Source organism: Chrysochloris asiatica, unplaced genomic scaffold (assembly GCF_000296735.1).
Source record: "Chrysochloris asiatica unplaced genomic scaffold, ChrAsi1.0 scaffold00063, whole genome shotgun sequence".
In the NCBI taxonomy this organism is placed as follows: domain Eukaryota; kingdom Metazoa; phylum Chordata; class Mammalia; order Afrosoricida; family Chrysochloridae; genus Chrysochloris; species Chrysochloris asiatica.
The window spans coordinates 9233635-9242537 of NW_006408581.1; the positions used below are offsets into that span (position 1 = coordinate 9233635).

Here is an 8903-nt window from a genome sequence, read left to right on the forward strand (position 1 = left end):
CTCCAGGGTCAATTCTTTCTTGACAAGAATCCGAATGGAGTCACTTATGAACTTCTTGGTCACCTCTACATCAGAAGACAATGTAACTGACAGAAAAACTACCTAGGTGTTGCTGTTGAGTTTGGGGAATATGTTGTAGGTCTAGTCCTTGAATCCATGACTTAACATTTCATCAACTTCATCAAGTACAAACATCTTGATGTATTTGGGAGACAAGTATCTGCAATTATACATATCAGACACAAGACCCAGAGTATCCATGCTGATTAAGCAGCCTCCCTCTGGAGCTACTGCACTTCAGCTTGCACATTGGTGCCCCCAGTGCAGGCATGGCAGGAGGCAACCATGTACTCTACTAATGCCATTACCACTTTCTGTATCTACTGGGCCAATGCTCAAGTGGGAGCCAGGACCAAGGCCTAAGTGGTCTTTTGATTTAATTCAATCTGCTGCAGAATTGGTATGGCAAAAGTGACTGTTTTCCCAGGCCCAGATTGAGCTTGAGCTATCACATCTTAACCCTCGATACAAGGAAAAATGGCTCACTGCTTGATGGCAGAGGGCTTCTCAAAATCATAGATACAGATACCATGGAGCAGGTTCTCAGAGAAGTTCACCTCATCGAAGCTGTCAACAATTTCATTCCAGTTACTCTTGATGACGCCTTCAGGCTCCATCCCATCAGAACCATTGTCTCTGGATGGGGGAGTGGGTGGGGAATGGGATCCTGACTCACAGACATGATCCTTAGAAACTAGCTCTATCCTGTATTTTTAATGACCTTTTGCTTGCTTCCTTTTCTGTCTTTGGTAATTAGTGTCTAATTGATCAAATTTTTCTTGAGGCAGTCTCTAAGTTCAGGTGGTGTATATTAAAGAACATATATTATCTCTTGTGGACTTGTTTTAATTTTATTCCGCTTCTGCATGTACTTGCATAGAAGCAAGTGATAGTCTGTTTTACCCTCAGCTCCTACCCTTGTTTTGACAGATGATATTGAGATTTCCCACCATCTCCTCTCACAGATGTAGTCAATTTTATTCCTTTGTAGTTCTATTAGTGAGGTCTGTTTATAGTTTCATTTTAGTTAAGAAAGATATTTACAATGCATCGTCATTGGTCTTGTAAAATTCTATAATGCAGTGTCTGTCATCATTTCTATCACCAAGGCCATAGTAACAACAATTTCAAGGATACCACAGGACCAGGCAGTATTTCCTTCTGTCATACATCATTTTCTATGAGTTGGATCCAAGTCCTAACACCACAATTTTATTCTACATATAACTTGATTTGGATGATGATCTATAAATCCATATACTATACAGTATTTTTTCAAGAATTTTTAAAGTACTTTACCCTGTGATGCTATCTCAACTTTCTGTAAAAACATAACATTTTTGGGAATAATACTGCCATTACAAATTTTCAAAAGAAAGCACAGAGATAGAACATTAAGATGTCTGAGAAGAAACAAGGTATTAAGAGGCTAGTTCACCACCACAGCTTTGTCAGTTTGTTATACTGTGCATGTTTGGTGTTGCTGTGATACAGAAATCTATCCAATGGTATTTTAAATACCATCAGGATCACCCACGGTAGATAGATTTTAGCAGAGTTTTCAGATGAAGATAAACGAGAAAGAAGGAGAGGCAGACCACTTCTGAATGGTTAGCTACTGAAAACTTTGTAAATAGACACTGAATATTGACTGATTTAGTGCTAAAAGATGAGGCCTTCAAGTAGGAAGACATTCAAATTATGACTCAGAAGAGTTGCCTCCTCAAAATAGAGTTTACTTGATCGACATGACTACATCTAAGCTTCCGGGACCTTAACTTGCTGATGGAGTACAGCTCAAAAAGAGAAGAAATTGCTTCAAATATCCACAAATAATCAGAACATAGAAAGTACAGAGCATTAATCTAGGGAAATTGGAGGTGATCAGAAATGAAACAGAATTCATAAAGGTAGATATTCTAGGTACACTGGCGAGCAGAAATGGACTGGTATTGGCCACTTTAAATCAGACAATCACATGGTTTGCTATGCGAAGGAAAAAACAATTGAAAAAGAATGGCATTATTTTTACCATCAAAAACAGTATTTCAAGATATATCTTGAAGTAGAATGTTGTCTGACATACAACTCAAATACATCATTTCTTCTACGATCTACTTTATTCACTGAGTATGAGGTTATTAAAAATACCATGGCTTGGGTCAGGCAAACTTTAATCCTAAAACTTATATATTTGTTCTTGAATGCTTTAAAGAGGTATCTTGCAGCAGATTTGCCAAATGTCATTTGCTTTCTTGAATGCTGTCTCCTTAAGTGTTGATCAATGGAAAATGAAGTCTTTGAAACTTCAACCTTTTCTCCATTTATTTTGATGTTATTTATTACTTAAGTGGCGAAGATTTTTGTTTTCTTTACATAAAAGTGCAATCCATATCAAAGACTGTGTTCTTTGATCTTCATTAGTAAATATTTGAATAAAGTCTTCTTCAGTTTCAGCTAGCAAGGTGTATCATCTGCATATCATAGGTTGTTTATGAGTCTTTCTCTGATCCTGATGCCATGTTTTTCTTCATATAATCCAGTTTCTTGAATTGTTCTCATAATACAGATTGAAGAAGTATGGTGGAAGAATGCAATCTGGTGCACACGTTTCCAAATTTTAAATTACTTAGTGTTCTGTTGTTCTGTCTGAACTGCCTCTTGGTCTATGTACAGGTTCCTCATGAACACGTTTAAGTGTTCCTGAATACTTATTCTCCTCGGTGTTGTCCATACTTTGCCAATATCCACACAATCGAGAAAGCCTTTTTGTAGTCCATAAAGCACAGATAAGAGTCTTTCTAATATTCTCTACTTCCAGTCAAGATCCATCTGATTTCAGCAATTATATCCCTAGTTCCACATCCTTGTTGGAATCCTGCTTGAACCTCTGGCAGTTCCCTGTCAATTAATGGCTGCAGGCATATTTGAATTATGTTTTTCAAGACTTTACTTGCATGCAGTATTAATGATATCATCTGATGATTTTTGCATTCTGTTGGGCTAACTCTTTTTGGAATGGGTACACGTATGGATCTCTTCCAGTCAGCTGGACAGGTAACTCTCTTCCAAATTTCTTGGCATAGATGAGTGAATATCTAAAATGTTTCATCAACTTGCCGAAAATTTCCATTTGTATTCCATCAATTCCTAGAGTCTTGATTTTTTGCCACTGATTTCAGTGCACCTTGGACTTCTTCCTTCAGTATACCCTTGTTTTGTTTATATGCTACCTCGTGAAATGATTAAACATCAATCATTTCTTTTTGGTGCAGAACTCTGTATATTCCTTCTATCTTCTTTTTATGCTTTCTGTGTCATTCACTATTTCCTCATAGAATCCTTCAACATTACAAGTCGAGGCTTGAATTTTTACTTCAGTTCCCTCAGCTTGAGAAATGCTGAGTGTGTTCTTCCTTTTTATTTTTCTAACTCCAGATCTTTCCACATGTCATTATAATATTTGACATTATTGTTTTCTCAAGAAGAACTGATGGTGCCCACAGGCTAGCTACATTACTATTGTATTCATGTTAGACACTGGAGCAACCTCCTCTGCCTTATGTGGCTACTTGTCCTCCACTGAGTGTAGGGTTATGGGGATGGAAGGAAAATCCCAGTTAAAATCCTTGACTAAGCCATGGTTATTCTATGTGCAAGACAAATACTTTCTGCATGCTTTTGTTTACATGTCTGAGTTTATAATACTCCTGATAGAAAGACGTTTCCTTCTTAATGTTAGGGTCCAAATCTATTAAATAAAAGCATACTACCTGGGATTCCTGCTGTCCCATGGAACTAAGGCTTTAACCCCCTCAAGAAAAGAAGTAACTACTAGACTGAGGATCCCCTTAACTAAGAGCCAGTAGAGAGTGTTTCTGGGAATGACAGTGTTGTGTAGGATTTGAATCCCTTCTAAGAGTTTGAATATTTTACCCACTCCTAGGAGTCCTGGTATGGCGCTGTGGGCTAATACACTGGGCTAAAAAGTCAGTTTGAACTACAAGGTTGATAGTTCAAATTCACCAGCTGCTCCTTGGAAACCTTATACAGGGTCAGTATGGGTTGGAACTGACTTAATGGCACTTAACAACAACAACAATGACTTCTGATGTGGCGTTGTAAGATCAGCACCACCAACAAGGTCAACTGTTCAAACACATTAGTTTCTCATCAGAAATTCTATACCGGAATGCTATGTGTTGTACCTGACTTGATGGCACTTAACAACAACTTAGCATGGAGACATATATACATTATTTTCTCTGCCTGTACTAATCTGAAGGAAAGAACTCCTGTGTGTTCAAAGGCTAGAGAGTATGTGGAAGACTTGAATCAAGGGGAACGTGGTAAAAATCCTTCTGGCTCCACAACTATTTCTGATCAGGACCCAACTGAGACTATGAGCAGGGCCAAACCAACTTCACAAAACCATATGCTCATTTTTCTCAATGATTTCATGCAAAAAGCTACTACTAAATCTGTTAGCTATGGCAATCTTAAAGAAAGTGCATGCTGGGACATTGAGTTTTTACCCATTCTTTCCTTATACTCCCAACTTAAAGAAAGTGCATGCTGGGACATTGAGTTTTTACCCATTCTTTCCTTATACTCCCAACTGTCCCATCCCTCTATTAGGAAGTGCTCTTGTGGCTAAATTAGGTACAATGAAGTCATCACAGTTCTTACAACCATAGGATTCTTAGCTGTAATAGCCACTGGCTCTGCAGGCCTAATTAACTCTGTGTTTTTTCCACTCAACCTTGTCTATAGAATTAAATGATCTTATCCACAATTAACCAATCAAATCAATATGTCCCAAGAACAAATAACTCACTAGTCAGAGTAGTGTTATAAAGCTTTATACCTATGCAGATGTATGTGCCATTCTGGGAGAACTGTTGTTTCTTGTTAATTATTCAGGAAAAACCCAAATCAATTCACAAAACATACTTAATAAAGCAATTACACATTATGGAAAAGAAACACCAGGTGGTTTTGACTGGTGGAGCTTAAAAGCTAAAATAAGGTGTTCAGTCTGCTGGTTAACTCCAACACTTGGTCCTCTAGTTGCCCTCATCCTAATTTTAATCTTTGGTCCCTCGTTTTCTTATATCTTTCATCCAAGATTGATTTCAAATTCGAAGCAACACTTAAGAAGCCAAAAAATTTTAACAACCTTAATCTTTAGAACTGTTCAATTTCAGACCCTCCCTCTTAATGAGCCATCTTCAGACCTCCATGTAGGAACATCTCTAGGACCGAAATCAGCAGGAAACAGTTACCAAAAATGAGACCACTACCCTAACCCTCTGGCTACAGGACCTTTTGTTAACAGTAAAGACTTAAAAACCAGTGGTGAACTAAAAGGATTCAACTGCAGTGTTGAAACTGTTGTAAGACAGTTTAATGGAGTTTGTTTAGCAGGGATGTATGACTGTTGGCTCTGCGGATAAAGGATTTCCTAGCCTGTTTTGCTGAGCTTTTTTTATTAGGAATAGAGAACACTGGTACCCCACTTGTGAGTAACTCCCTAAATTCTGCTCTGTGGCCATAGGCCTTAAGTGACCTCCTGGAGATTGAGCAACAGGCAATCCCTTTAATCATCTTCTAATAACCTGTGATGCTCACCCAGATGGACAATATCTTAAATCACCTTCCAGTATGCTGTTATGCTAGCCCAGAGGGTGCCATCACTTAACATTGTAAGTGTCTATCAGCAACACCATTCCATCTGTCTGCAACACCCCTTTGCCTTTCCTCCTAAAATAATTTAAAAAACAACAACAATAAAACCGAAACACCTGGCCTACACTACTCTCTGATGTTAAGGTCCTTTTCTCCCTTGGAAAGTGAATACAGCTCTCTATTTTGTATCTCAATACATACATTCACATCCCACAAATATAACCCAATCTAACAGTGACCCAACAGAAAGTGAAAATCATCAAAACAATTTCGTCAATGTCACACACAAACAAATTTTTGCTGAAGATAATTAAGAAATGATTACAGAAGTATATTAAAAGGAAGCTGCCAAAATGGAAGCCAGATTCAGAAGAGGATGTGGAACTAGGCATATCATTGCTGGTATCAGATAAATCTTGGCTGAAAGCATAAAATATCAGAAAGATGTTCACTTGTACTTTTTGATTATACCACTGCAATACACTGTGTGGATCATAACAACCTTTGGATAGCATTGTGAAGAATGGGAATTCCAGAACACTTTATTGTGTTCATGAGGAACTCGTACACAGACCAAGAGGCAATGGTGAGAAGTAATCTGAGAAGCTGGATTATATGAAGAAGAAGGTGGCATCTGGACTTGAGAAGAATTCATTAACAATCTGTGATATGCTGACGACACTACCTTACTTGCTGGAAGCCAAAAGTACTTGAAATACTTATTAAGAAAGAATAAATACTACATACAGCCTTCAGTATGAACGTAACGTAAAGAAAATGAAAATCCTCCTAACTGGGCCAACAAATAACATCCTGATTAATGAAGAAAGTATTTAAATCATCAAAGATTTTCTTTAACTTCAATCCACAGGTAAGATTCAAGGAAGCAGAAATCAAGAAATCAAAGGACCTACTGCATTGGACATATCTACTGCAAAAGACCTCTTTAAAGTTTTAAAGAAAAAAGGTGTCACTTTGAAAACTAAGGTGTTCCTGACCAAATCAATGGTATTTTTTTATCTCCCCATATGCATTTAAAATTGAATAAAGAAAACTGTAGAAGAATTGATGCATTTGAATTATGGCGCTAGGGAAGAACATTGAAAATACCATAAACTGCCAGAAGAACAAGCCAATCTGTGTTGGAAGAAATAAAACCAGAAGGTTTTGTAGAAATAAAGATGGGGAGATTTCATCTCCAGTACCTTGGACAAGTTGTCAGGAAGGACCTGTCCCTGGAGATGGACATCCTGATCGGTAAAGTGGAGGGTCTGAGAAAAAGAGGGAAACCCCACAATAAGACAGACTTACACAGTGGCAGCAACAATAGGCTAAAACATAATTGTGAGAAATACACAAGACAGGACAGTGTTTTACTTTTTTGTATACTGTTAACTATATGTCAAAACTGAATGGCATATAGCAACAAAAACAGGAGATGCTGTTGCTATTAGGTGCCATGGAGTTGGTTCTGACTCATAGTGACTCTGTATTTATTACAGAAGTAAGCAAGATCTTACAATCTTGACAAGCATAAATACTCAGATAGGACAACAAAAATAATAGGTAACACTACAAAAGTCTGACATTTCATAAAAGTATTTTGATTATTTTCTCTCTAGATTTGTTTATATTCTTCAATACTTGTTATCGGATTATACTTTTATATATGGTTTCAATCTTTAGCTTTATATTTAGGATCATAATATCATTTTCTTATTAAAATTACTCTTAATAGTTAAATAATATCCACTTGCACAAATATACCTTTGTTTATTGGCACTTTATTTACATCCAAATTTTTAGATATGATAAACAATGCTGTTACCAACATGTTTGTCTATAACATAATGTTTTATTTTTCTTTTATGTTTTTAAGTTTAGTGTTTTAATCTTAATCCTGAATTATAATTTTTTAGTATAAAAAGACACAATTATAGACTCACTATTAAGAAGTTCTGTGATAAAGGGTTATGATATTTTATATTATACCCATCCTTCTATAATTTTGCATTGGTCCTGAATCTGTGACCATGTTGTTTTATCCTTCAAAACTTTTTACAAATTTATTCCAATTTTCCTTCTTTAATTTTTGGTCTACATTTACAAGTCGTCTCTGGCTTACAAGGGACTTCTATTTTGATGACTACTCCATCAGTCAATTCTGACTTACTATTTTTATTTTTGTTTTTATAATTATTGCCTTTATTATCAATATCTTGGGGTTGGAAATACTACCACTGAGAATAATTACATCAGCAAATTACAGGCTGCAAAATTTTATGCAGTACATAATACAAATGATAAGATGTTAAAAAAAAAAAAAATCTTACCACATACACACACAAAATGGACAATTCTAAATGTGGTGTATAGCGATTTGAATCCATTTTAAGTCAGACTATACGTGTTATGGAGTCCTGGTGCGGCGTTGTGGGTTAATGCTCCAGACTGCAAAGCCGTTTGAATGCAATGTCGGCAGTACAGGGTCACTATGCGTCGTAATCAACTAGACAGCACTTAACAACAACAACACGTGTTATCCTTTTGAATAATATTTTACTGAGTTTTTGATGAAAGTTTACACAATAAATTAGGTTTGTAAATTAGGTTTGCAGTCAACAATTTTTACATGACTTATAATGTGACATTAGTTAAATTTATTAAAATTTGTCAATATATATATATATTTTTATCTAATAATCTAGATTTCCTGTTCCCTTAGCTCCTCTACTTTGCTTTTTTTTGTGTGTGTGTAATGTTTACTGTGCTTTATTGATTATACAAAAGCTGTGTGGGTCATAACAAATTATGAATAACATTGTGAAGAATGTGTATTCTAGACACTTGATTGTGTTCATGAAGAACATGTACATCAACCAAGAGGCAGTCATTTGAACAGAACAAGAGGGGACATTGAATGGTTTGAAACTAGGAAAGGTGTGTGCCAAGGTTTTATCTTTTCACCATCCTTATTCAATCTGTACACTTGAGTATCACCACCACTAATGTCTGAAATGGCGATGATACTCTAATATTTACAGTATTCACAGAATGAGTGTTACTTTTGATCCCAATCATCTCCTTGTAACTAGATGAGTCTTCTTCATTCCCTCCACAAACGCTTCCTTACCACCACCATCTGGCATCAGAAA

General features: G+C 36.4%; 1 pseudogene; it reads right to left on the bottom strand.

Annotated features, from left to right (window-relative positions):
* Window positions 1-1810, bottom strand: part of LOC102842496 — a 3657-nt pseudogene extending 1847 nt beyond the window's left edge.
* Window positions 1811-8903: the final 7093 nt, after the last annotated feature.